This window comes from Gopherus flavomarginatus, chromosome 1 (genome assembly GCF_025201925.1).
Source record: "Gopherus flavomarginatus isolate rGopFla2 chromosome 1, rGopFla2.mat.asm, whole genome shotgun sequence".
NCBI lineage: Eukaryota > Metazoa > Chordata > Testudines > Testudinidae > Gopherus > Gopherus flavomarginatus.
The window spans coordinates 155537360-155550464 of record NC_066617.1 but is presented as its reverse complement, the minus strand read 5'-3'; the positions used below and the strand labels follow the sequence as shown (position 1 = coordinate 155550464).

Sequence of the window (13105 nt, the reverse complement as noted above, 5' to 3'; positions counted from 1 at the left end):
TGACAGCAAAAAACAGGGAAGTTGACACCGAAAACCATTCATTTAAAGAAGCATGGACCGTCCCTTACTGTTTTATTTTGCCATAATGTCCAAAAGCTTGACTAGTATGTTTAATTTGTACAGAGCCTGTTGTTAAAAGTGGGAACGTCAAATGACACAACGAAACAAAGCATATGGATTTTGACCATAAGTATCCACTGGGCTCCCGTTTAAGCTCAGACAAGATTGCTTCATTAAAAGAGGAATATTTTTAGGACAGAAATATGATTTCAAAAGCTACTTGTGCTCAGGAAAAGACAACTGAAGCCTCACTGAGGTGTCTGTGAGTAATGGCAAAACACAGGAAACCTTTTACGATGCAGTCATTATTAAACAGTGTGTGGTTACTACAGCTGAAACTCTCTTTGCGGAGAAGAAAGACGTTGTTGACGCCTTCAGACAACTGTCGCTCTCAGACACCACAGCTATGAGGAGCACTGAAATGATGGCACAAGACATTTTCAAGCAGTTGGGTGAGAAACAAATCAGGAAGCTTTTCCGTGGCAATGGACAAGTCCTATGATATCAGACCACAGCTCAGCTAATGCTGTATGTCTGTTTCTTTATGGAGCTAAATTTGTGGAGTATTTGTTGTCCTTTATACTGCATAACAATCGCACAACAAGTGAGAATTTGTTTATTCTGTTCAAATTTTTTGTCTAATGAAGGTTTTGCTGTGACTCAGATTGTGTCAATTACAACAGATGGTGCTTCTGCCATGATTGATACTCACTGATAGCTTGTGAATCATCTGCAAGACTAGAACCCCAGTCTGATTTTCTAACAATGTGTAAACCACCAAACCACACTTTGTGCAAACCTTAGCGATGAGTATGCTAATGTAATGTCAATGGTGATTAAACCTGTCAACTTCCTTCAGTCCAAGTCAATCCTGCAACATATACAGTGCCAAAGCTTTCTTTCAGAAGTATCTGCTGATTACTATGACCTGTTGATTCATAATGATGTCTGCTGACTGAGCCGAGGGCAAGTACTAAGAAGGCTGTGGGAAATTTAAGTTCATGTGGAAGAATATCTACTAACGTTCCAGGGGAAAAGGCAGAAGAGCTACATGCATTTTTGATGGATGCCACAAGCCTGAGCATCCTGGCCTTCCTTGTTGATTTCACAGGCTACTTCAATTATTTCAACTTAAAGCTACAGGGGCAAAATCTCCGTGTAGTGGATCTACACAGCAGTGTCACTTCATCTGAAAACAAACTGAGTTTCTGCAAAAGTGATTTGGAAACCGGAGAGAAGCTGCATTTCCCGACACTGCTAAGTAGTGAATCAGATGGCGTCATTTCTGGACGGGCATCTTCAAAACTTCCAGCAGAGGTTCCAAGAATTTAAAAATGTTAAAGACGTCATCCTGTTTGTAAGGAACACATCTCTGGTACAAGCAAATGGCAATCAAGCAAAAGCATCATTTCCAGATGTTGAAAAAGCAAAATTACAGCTGGAGCTTACTGATTTACAAGCAGATGAAGAGCTTAGGGTGTGGCACACTGAAACTACATCTGAAACTCTCTGGACAATCCTTGTGCTGGACTCCAAGTATCCACATTTGAAGATGGTGGCATTTAACATCTGGATTATGTTTGGGTCAACATACGTGTATCACTCGGCATTCTGAACAATGACCAACATTAAATCGCATAATCACTGCGTTTTGACATATAATCATCTGTGCAATTGCCTCTGTCTTGCTTGACTGAAATCATTCCAATCATCAAGGCCCTTGTCCAGCAGAAGACCTGTCACATTTCCCACTGACAGTGAGTATTATAATTATACATTAGTCACATATATTTTATTTTATATTTGTATTGCCATATACGATTACATTAGTAGTAGTGATACGACAGTTTTAACAGGTATTTCACAGTAATTATACATGATTTTTTTGCTAAATATTTGTATGTGTGTATTTGTTATTGGAAAGACTTGAATTATGAAGCTAAGATAGAGAGTTCATGTGTACTAAGTGTTATTTTCTTTCAGACTCTGATACTAATATTAAATAAGCCACAAAAGGCTTGAAAGTTTTGAGTATATTTATCTATCTAGCTATATACATACATGCCTACAATGATTGTATTTGACAAAACCAAAGTTAATACTCTTTTAAACTCAAAACAAATTCAAAACTTAGGACAGTTGTCTGAAAGTGTTTTAATGCTAATGCTTGCAACTATTTGACATTTTATCTGTGCACTTTCTCAAAGTCTCAGATGTAATTTATTACATCTTTCATGGAGGTTATTTTAAGTTATACAGTGGTTTGATCTTATTTTTCATTAAATACACTAAAAATATAAGCAATGGGGTGTATTATTAACATATAGCATTGTATGTGTTTGTTGAACAGGGGTACTTGCACTGTAAAAAATGTTTCTCTGGATTCTGGACCTTGACAAAAAATAATTGAATACCTCTGGTCTACACTGACAGGACATTTTCCTCCAATCTTAAAATGTTAACAAATAAAACCTTTCCCTCAACCCATTATTTTATTCCAAACATCAAACCACAAGAAATTAAAATGAATTGGTTCAATTTTAATCCAGTTTAAAGTGAGCATATGGAATAGACAGTCTGAAAAAGATATAAAATCACAGGCCCACTTTAATATTATGTATACTATCTGGAAGCGCTAGTCCTTCTGAAAATTTGGATGTATGGAGATTTTTATTATTAACATGGATTTCTATCCCTTCCAAAGAAGTCTGTGAATTAGTTGGGTAATTTGCTCTGTCTTGGCAAGCAGAAACTTCAGCTCATGTAAATCAAAGTAAATTTGATGCAGATTTACATCAGCTGTGGCTCTAGCTTGCCGTGTCTACAGCACTTGAGGCATTATGTTCATTTTCATTTAATATTTTATTTGATTTTTTGATAAACCAAGAGAGAGGGAAAGGACTGTTTTGACTTGGGCCCAGTGTGCCTTGACATTATTTAGCTTCTTCCTCAGTAGGGCCTGATAAATAATGTTCTACTACAGAGAATTCCATATAGAACCACCCTCTTTCCAAACAGTTACTAAAATTGACTTGAAAATCCCAGTTAAACATTTTTTCATCAGAATTTGCCAAGTTCTGATGGAACCTGCCTGGTTTCCTGCCATCTCACCTGCCCATCTCGACAGCCCACTTAATGATTTTTTTGGGAAGCCTGGGATTCCAGGCTTTGGCTTCTGGCAGTCAGGCTCCCAGGGCTTCCAGGAGTTGTGGCTCTGAAACAGCCCATTATGTGGACTGCCCTGGAGCAACTCCATTTCCTTTTGCAAAGCATTTCAAAATGTTTGTGTTTTGTTCAGAATTGGAATGAAACCACATTTTTTAATTTTTAAATCCCCTGCAAAAAAAATGACCTTATAGGTACTCCTAGCTCTTATAGGTACTATTTCCCATTGTTCTCAACAGGACTGAGGTCAGACATTGCCCACAATTAGGTGGCCATTTTGAGAAGGGCAACTATCTCCTATTGTTTTTAATAGCATTCAAGCCACAGGCTGCTCTTAACAAGAAGACACTTTGATAAATAAGCTGGGGAAATGCAGGCTCAGTGGAACTACAGTTAAGCAGTTACATAATTGATTAAACAACCACAAGCAAAGAGTAACTATTAATGAGATGATGTCAGATTAGAGAGAAGGCTCAACTGGGGTTTCACAGGGATCTGTTCTGCATCCGATATTATTTAACATCTTTATTAATGACCCAGATATAGGAATAGACAGCATACTGATAAAATGTGCAGATGACACAAAGCTGAGGGGGGGCAGGGTGGGATTACCAACACATTGGAGGCTAGAGCTAAAATTCAGAGGGATCTTGCTAAATTGGAGAAGTGGGCTATAGACAACAAAATGAAATTCAACAAAGACAAATGTAAGATGTTACACTTAGGAAAGAAAGACCAAATGCACAAATGCAGAATGGGGGATAACTGGCTTGGCAGCAGCACTGCTGAGAAGGATCTGGGAGTTGTGGTGGATCACAACCTCAACATGAGCCAATAATGTGATGCTGTTGCAAAAAAAGCAAATGCAATTTTAGATTGCATTAACAGGCATGGCATGCAAGTTATGGGAGGTGATAGTACCACTCTACTCAGCACTGATTAGGCCTCAGCTGGAGTACTGTGTCCAATTTTGGTCATCGCTGTATAGAAAGGATGTAGGGAAACTGGAAAGAATCCAGAGAAAAGAGACAAAGATGATCAAAGGAATGGAATGCAAACCATATGAGCAAAGGCGGAAGGAATTGGGTATGTTTAGTTTGAAAAAGAGGAGATGTGGGGGACACATGATAGTGGTCTTTGGGCTTCCATAAAAAAGATGGAGAAAGTTGTTCTCTCTTGCCACAGAGGGCAGGACAAGAGGCAATGGGTTCAAGCTACAGCATAGCAGGTTAGATTAAATCTCAGGAAAAACTTCCTAACTGTAAGAACAGTAGGACAATGGAACAGGCTGCCTAGGGAGGTCATGGAAGCTCCGTCACTGGCGGTTTTCAAAAGGAGACTGGATAGTCGCCTGTCTTGGATGGTTTAGACACAACAAACCCTGCATCTTGGCAGGGGTTTAGACTAGATGACCCTTATGGTCTCTTCTTACTCTGTGGTTCTATGATTCTATGATTCACTCTCACTGGAAACAATGGAGCAAGGTGGCCATTTTGAAAAAGAGCACCTTACCTGAGTTTTCTCTGGCCTTGACCAATGTTCCACTAAGAACAATGGAACATGGAAGCCCTTTTGAAAGAAAGCAAATAGGGAGTTTCCCTGAAGATAATTGTTATTCACCAGCCTTTGCTGACAGATAAACTTTCAGTTATTAACGTTAATGGCAAAAATGATAACTAATCCTCAATATATCTTTTCAAACGCTACCTGTTACACCAGCCCTACTCAACAGAGAGAGTAAGAGGGAGAAACTAGGGGCATATGCCAGGGGAATATGAGATGCAAAAGGTGGGGGAAGGTATGCAGGAAAATGGGGCAACGGAGATGTGTGAGTTCAGGAATATTGGGAGATGCAAGAGGCTCTGGGACATTTTGAGGGCAGGAGATCAGAGGAAAATGAAGTGTACACTGTGGATGCTTTGTGCTTCTCTGGCAATGCAAAACAACTGTAAATACAGCTTACCTGGCCAGTATGATCTGGTCAATTTGGGCTGCTCCAGATTGGCATAAAACAGTGGGAAAGTACTGGTGAATCCCTGGGTCTGTGTGGACACTGGAGCCTGGGGTTCAGGCCAAGGTTAAAATATTCTTAACCTAGGGCTAGAAATCAGTGTAGATGTTCAAGCCCTAAGTTATCAAATCCACCGTCTACTGATTCGAGTCCCACTCACCCTGGGTTTACATTACAGTGTAGATGTACCCTAAGAAACAGGTTGTACTTTTTTGTTTTACATGCAACTTATTGTTCTTGTTCTCCTTGCTGACTATCTCTTAAATCTTAATCTTTGTGATAAACTTGTGTTTGTTTTCACTATCGGTAGATGCCAGTGCTGTGTTGTTATAAAGGACCAGAGCCTGAGTTGTAGCAGTTAAGCTGTGTGTACACTGTCGCTAGGGGGACAGCTTACCTGCTAATTACTGTGAGTGTCCAGTGACAGAAGCTAAATGCTGCCGGGAGCACTCTAAGGACGCGGGGGTTGGTGTGTACTGACCACTAGCCTGCACAGAAAGGGCAAGGTCTGCAGAGACCAGGAAGTCAGTGCTGGTGGGACCAGAGGCTGTTGGTTTCAGGGAGCTGAATCACAGCAGGCCCAAACTCCTTCATGCCAATGTCAGGTAGTGGCAAAGTACCTCACAACCCTGAGTATCCCTGGGGAGTGTCACAGTCACTCATTTGTTTTATTACACATGCTGTTCTGCTCATTATCCAGAGTCTTTCTGGACATTAGTTATACTCTTTCCTAGTTCTGGGGGGAAGTAAGTTACTTTATTCTTCCTCATGAAGCAACTTACTGCACCTATGCACCCATCAGCTACTCTGGCCAGCAAGTAGGGGGAGCCCCAACTCTCCCTGCTCTTTGTCCCTCTTATTGTAGCAGGGAGTATTGAGTGAGTAGCCTTTGCTCTCCTTTCGGGGCTGGAGTCACAACCTGAGCAGAACCACACAGGAAAGTAAGGGTGGGGAGGGGCCAGCATGGCTGAGTAAAAGTTGTGACAGTCTCTTGCGGGCCTGATCCTGTTCCCACTAAACTAGCCCATTCTTATACCACTCACTGCTGGGCACCGAGGCCCTTCTCCGTTCCTGTTGCTCTGCTCTTCTCTTTTCATTTCCTCCATTTCTTCTTACAAACAACTTTTGTTTCAGGCTTTGCTTCTTGGGTCACGTGGTGTAAGCGATCCTACTATTTGCTTGTTTGTCTCATGGAAATCTGTTCAGATCTGGCTACATAATTAACTGCAGAAAACCCCTGTTTCCCTTCCGTGATTCACACGACAGACCTTGTTTCTGGCTTGCTGCCAAAATCCCTCAGCACTGTGCATGTGCCAACCAGCAACTCACAGCAATAGCCCAGAGACACAGAGCAGGACCTCCAGACAGGACACACACTTGAATTGGGTCAGAAACCTGGCACGCTTTTTAAGGAGCCATTTTGCTCTCTGGTTTCTCAGCTTTTGTTTTTTAAAACAAATAAAGATCTAAATGTTATGGCTGTGAAGCAAATCCTTCAAAGTGGGAAGTGACTGTAACTCATGCATGTGTGAGCAGAAAGCCTTAAACAATTGCTTTGAACACCATGAACTTCAATGAGTATTTTTATGATTACCCCCTAGCACCATGGTGCCTCAGTCATATACCTATCGTGTTAGGTGCTGTACAAGTACAGAGCAGAAAAATAGTTCCTGCCCCAAAGAGTTTACAATCTAAGCACAAGACAAGAGATAACAAATGAATAAAGACAGACAGGGGAATACAAGGAAACAATGAGAAAGTATTGGTAGGCATTGGTCCCAGTGAACCAGCGGCATAAGAACGGCCATACTGTGTCAGACCAAATGTCCATCTAGCTCAGTATCCTGTCTTCTGACAGTGGCCAATGTCAGGTGCCCAGAGGGAATTAACAGAACAGGTAATCATCAAGTGATCCATCCCCTATCACCCATTCCAGCTTCCGGAACACTTTTTAAAAATTGGCGTCACATTAGCTATCCTCCAGTCACTTGGTACAGAAGCTGATTTAAATGATAGGTTTCCGCTTAACTGTTCTCAAGTTTTTTTGTAGGTATCATGGCAAAGGAGAGTTTTAAGGAGGGATTTAAAGGAGAAAAATTAAGTGGGTTTGAGGATATTTATGGGGAGCACCTTCCAACCACATGGGGGCAGCCTGGGAGAAAGCATTAAGGTGCTTGTTTGAAAATTTAACAAGTGGATGAAAGAGACTAGTATCATGAGCTGACCAGACGCAGGAGTCAACCTCTTGATATTGACTGAGCAACACCAGGCAGGGTGGGGAAAGGCTGTGAAGAGTCTTGAACATGAAGACAAGTGCCTCATGTGTGATGTGATCGAGACAGGGAAGCAAGTGGAGGGATGCAAAGAGAGGGGTTGACAAGATCAAAGCAGGTAGGCTAGGGAAATGCTCTTTGCAGCAGCATTCTGAATAGATCTGAGTGGAGAAGACTGCACTGATCAAGGCCAGAGAAAAGGTCTTGTTGCAGTGATTGAGACATGAGATGATCAGAACCTGGAGGAGGGTTTTAGCTGTGGGGATCGGAAAGGCCATATCTTAGAGATGTTAGGCAGAAAGAATCTGCGAGACTCAAACATAGCCCAGATGGGAGGACCTAGAGAGAGGGCCAAGTTGAAGGTGATGCGCAGGTTATGGGCCTGGTGATGGTTTTGTCTGCCGTGATATGGAAAAGAGTTAACGGGGAGGTTTGGGGGATGGGGAAGATTATAAAAGCTCTGAGTTTGAGCTTGCAGCTAGACATTCTCAAGAAGATGACAGAGAGACAGTCAGAAAGCTGAAGGGGAAATGAGGAGGATCCTCCAAAGGACATACTGGAGGAGTTATTACAGGTGCAGGAGGCGAATCAGGAGAAGGCAGAGTAATGGAAGCCAAGGGAGGACAAGATTTCAAGAAGAACAGCATGTCGACTGTATCAGAGGCAGCTGATAGCTCAAGGAGGCTGGGGGTGGAGTACTGATTCTGAGATTTGTCTAGAGCAGGGGTGAGCAAACTTTTTGGCCGAAGGGCCACATCAGGAAATAGAAATTGTATAGTGGACTATCACTGCTCACAAAATTGGGGTTGGGGTGCTGGGGGTGTGTGCGGGCTCTGGGGTGGGGGTGAGGATGAGGAGTTTGGGGTGTAGGAGGGTGCTCTGGGCTGGGACCAAGGGGTTTGGAGGGTGGGAGGGAGATCAGGGCTGGGGTGGGGTGTGGGAAGGGGTGCAGGTTCCAGCTAGGGGGGGCTCTGGGGTGGGGCTGGGAATAAGAGATTTGGGGTGCAGAAGGGTGCTTTGGGCTGGGATTGAGAGGTTTGGAGAGCGGGAGGGGGATCAGGGCTGAGGCAGGGGATTGGAGTGTGAGGAGAGGCTCAAGAGGTGAAGGCTCCAAATGGTGCTTACCTCAAGACGCTCCCAGAAGCAGTGGCATGTTTCTTCTCTGGTTCGTATGTGGAGGCACGGCCAGGCAGCTCTGCACACTGCCCCATCTGCAGGCACTGCCCTTGTAGCTCCCATTGGAGCACATAGGAGCCAGAGCGGGGCCATGCCATGGCTTCCAGGAGCCACGTGGTGCGACCCTGTCCCAGGGCCCCAGCCAGAGCTCTGCTCACTGCCGAGCCACATGGTACAGCTTGCAGACTGGCCTAAAATGGCTCGTGGGCCAGATCTGGCTCGTGGGCCGTTTTTTGCCCATTCCTGGTCTAGGAAAAAGCCATTGAAGACTGGCAAAAGTTGTTTCAGTGGTGTACCGGGGGTGAAAGCCGGATTGGAGAGGGTCTAGGATGGAATTGCTTCTGAGAAATCCCAGACAGTGACTGTAAACAGTTCATTCAATGAGCATAGAGATGAAAGGGCAGAGGAAAGATGGGGTGATAGCTAGAGAAGCAAGTAGAGTCATGGGATTTTTTTTTAATATGGGAGAGACTAAAGCATTTTTATAGTATAAGGGAAAAGAGCGAAGGGAGAGTGAAAGGTTATAAAGACCAGAGTAAGAGAGGGGATGAGAGTGGGCATGCCGGAAGATGGGATGGGATCACTGGAGCAAGTGGAAGGGTTAGAGGAGGTGAATAGATGAGAAACGTCTGCATCTGTGTGGGAGGAAGAAGGAGGAGAGCATTGCAGGAGGAAAGAGGGAAGGAAAGATAAACTGGTGGGAAGATTTTGTCAATTCTTCTCTTGGAAGAAATCAGTACGTTCCTGTGCAGAGAGAAAAGAGGAAGGTGGAGGATTGAATCAAAGGTGACAAAAAGTCAGCTGAGATTATGGTATGGAATTCACTTGAGGATTTATGGGGCTTTAGTGTGCAGCAAGCTAGGGTGTCAATCTACAGCGCACCAGCCTGCTGCACACTAAATGGCTATGTGGACACAACTGCAACACAGTAAGAGTTCTGTAGTGTGCTTTGAGCACTAGATGAAAGTGCACAATGGAACTTGTAGTGCATAGCAGTAGTGGGGTCCACTTGGCTTATTTTAAGCCATCTGAGTGAGGCCTGGTTACAGAAACTACTATTTTCTTGTTTTTTGCTAACTTTTAATTTTTCTGCTTGAGTAAGCTGTATATTACTAGGCTATGAGTCAGCTCTGTTACCAGGAGGTGACTTCATTCGGCTAAAATTATAACACTTCAATGTTGCCAGTAAGTCTTTGGATGTTTTTTAAAAGTGCTGAGAGTGAAAATATGTGTGCCTGGAAGTGAGTGAAGAATAGCAATGATAGCCACTAAGTCATGTATCATGCACAGACTCTGGAGGGTCCTAGAGGAACTCAATTATTGATACCCATGGCTGAGACCCTGGGTGGGTGAAAACTACATTTGTGGAGTCATCTCCTGTTCTTTTTATATCTGTGGAAGGACATTTGTAATTGCCCATCCCTTAACTCTGATTGAACTATGTTTTTGAGGTCTGTATGAGGTCTGTAATTCATTAATTTGCTTAGAAAATCTCCAGAGAGGTGCCATGGGGCAGAAAAAGCCAGAACTTGTAACCTTAAAGACTCAGATAAACATGGAGGAAGATATAATCCTTGGGCCACCATAACACAAGACGACTTTGCTCGCTCTCATCCTGAGGCTGGCTGAAGGAAGGATGAGCTCAAGGCTTCACAGGTCATGTCAACCTGTTTTGCCAAGAGCCCAAGGAAGCCAGCTGGCACATGGTACTGACCAAACAACATCACCTGAAGTCCTAGCCTTAAAGCTAAAGAGCACGCAAACTGAAGAGCTAAATTTCTCTTTAACTCTATCTTTTTTTTTTTTAAGGTGGAGATATCCATTATATTACTGATTTTTTCCCTACACCTCTTCAGGAGTGAATAAGAGTGTGAGTGTCAAAAAGAAACAGCATGTGCATATTTAGATTATAAATAAATGTTTATTTAAGTCATTTTGGGTTAATCTGGGTCATAAATTAGTGTTACAGAAACTGCTTTGCCAAAAAAGGGAAAGTTAGAAACTGCCAGTGACCTAGCATCACAGAGAGGAAATTAGTCAAGGAAAGAGAGGACAATGAAGGTTACCTAGTAGTAGGGAGACTTTGAAGGGCCTCAGAGCTGTGAAGTAGATGACGCCTTTTTAAGGTTCCAGGGATATTAGGTATAAGAACTGGCCATGTGTTGTGCTAACTTCATGATTTAAACCTTGATTGTGTTCACTTAATGATTTTGGACAATTGTTGAATCCATTTCAAATTACAGTCAATTTGTTGATTCATTAACTCACTTACAGTTGTAACTCAGATTTGATAATTGTATTGTTAATTCACAGATAATTAGCAAAATTTGTAGTAGCTAGTTTTAAGGAAAATCTTAATAGATTTTTAGTTGTTTTTATTAATTTAATAATAAAATCCTTAAAAAATCACAACACTGGTTCTTCTTCAAAAACTGCAATGAGGGTCACAATACTTTCACCCAAGATTAAAAGTTAAAGGGTAATTGTGTAAAGTGTCAGAGACCCCCTTAGTTCTGGTTCTAAATAAACAATTTTATCCCTCACAGTCATCAATATGGAAGTTGAAATCACTGAGGCTGAGTGTGAGAGACTGAAGAGAGAGAGAGATTGAGAGCCAGAAGTCAACATCAGAGAGGAAGGCTGGTGGAGAGGAGTTGGGTGGATGGTAGATGACAGAACATGGAGCGGAGAGGTAGATGCAGGCTGCTCAAAAGAGAAAGATTGTGGATGGGGGAGAGGAGGAGTCCAGCACCCCCACCCCATGGGTGGGGAATGTGAGAAAAGTTGTCATTTAAATGACAACATTGTTAATGTAAGCAGAGTCTGAATTAGCTCTCCCTGACATCTAGTGGTGAGCTGTGGAAAAAGACTTTAGGAACAGATCTTGTTTGCATGGACACACCAACCCTGCCTTGGGGCTCAGTAGGATGGGATTGCTTGCCCAAATGATCACTTGTGGCTGGTGTTGGGTCTCTGGTCTTGTTGTTATTGGGGCAGGAGTAATAAAGGGTTGTTATCCTTGTGTGAACAGAGAGCAATAGAACTGTACCTGGCATACCCCAATGGAGGCACTCACTCTCAACTGAATGGCACTCGCTAGGCAGGGGACAGGGGTTCCAAAGCCCAATGAATTGGGCTGGCAGGCAGCCTGCCTGCCTGCGACACTATTTGCCCCTTCTGCTCTTCATGTTATGCTAACAACTAATTTAGATTTAATTGAGAGTCTTGTTACATCCTGCAGAGCTGAAATCACTGATACCTAGATCTAAGTATTAGACCTATTTTGAGACAGTGTCTCTATTGCAAGAGACTGCCCAGTGTGCACCAACAGTGAGGCTCCCCAACTAACAACTGAAATCACTGAGAGCTGTGTTAAGTGGGGGGCCCTGAAGACATCCTGGTGAGTGGCCAGCTGGGTGGCTGGTGGAGAGGGGAAGCAAGCAAGTGTAGGTTGGCTGGTGGAGAGGCGTGGCAAGCAGTCAGCAGAGAAGCAGGTGGAGAGGGCCACAGCAGAGCGCCACAGAGAGGTGTGGCAATTGGCCATTGGGGTGACAAGTGAGTGCTTGAGCAGTGGAGCATGTGAGGTGCCTCTTTAGCCCCCCCCACACAGGGTGGGAGGTGAACACTGTGGATGAACCTCTGAACTCTGGGACCGCACTGGCCAAGGACAGCAATTGAATGGGGTATGGAGAAGGGACGGGCACGTTAAAGAGACTTTTGGGCTGCTGGACTTAAGAACCTGAAGGGAAAAGGACACTGCCCAACTTACTTGTGAGTGGGTCTTTTGCTCATGGTTTGTGTTTATGAACCCGAGTGCGGTGTTTTCACAAATTAATGCTGAGTTACTTCCCTCCTTTTATTAAAAGTTTTTGCTAGATTCAGACTCCGTGCTTGCAAGAGGGGAAGTATTGCCTCTTAGAGGCGCCCACGGGTAGTGTGCAATTGTTTCAGGTCACTGGGTGGGGGCTCAGGCTGGTTCTGTGTTGTATTGTTGAAAAGGATCCCCTAGATACTGAACCTGGCCCTTATTGCTGATGTCTTCACTTCACAAAAAGGTTACATTAACTATATCACTGCTGACCAAAACATGTTAGAAAGGAGAGGAGATAGCATATAGTGGGAATGTGCACAATTTGCTGTGAGTGGTGTTTAACTTTGTTGTGTTGGAACGTTAGCCACATTTTAGCTTTCCCAAGCTGATCCATGGAGCCAAAAAGTCAGAGGGGAGAAAGGGGAGTCAAGGGGCATCTGAGTCTCACCTAGTGGAGACTCAATTCCACAGTCCAGCAGGGCTTCCAAACTCTGTCCCCGTGGCCAGCCTTTGCTAGACTAATTATGTGATGGAGAGCTGTTAGTGAGACTGGATCACTTAATTCAAAATTTTTGCAGGAGGCCATCAGTTGTGTGCTCCTCACTTTCT

At 43.4% G+C, this 13105-nt stretch overlaps 1 protein-coding gene across 1 annotated transcript in view; it reads left to right on the top strand.

The window, feature by feature from the left end:
• The first annotated feature begins 1573 nt into the window (after nt 1-1573).
• Nucleotides 1574-13105, top strand: part of LOC127033355 (3 beta-hydroxysteroid dehydrogenase/Delta 5-->4-isomerase-like) — a 37948-nt gene continuing 26416 nt past the window's right edge. Inside the window, exon 1 of the mRNA XM_050921394.1 lies at nt 1574-1817. The gene's annotated coding sequence lies outside the window, so the exon portion shown is untranslated. The remainder of the gene's footprint in view (nt 1818-13105) is intronic.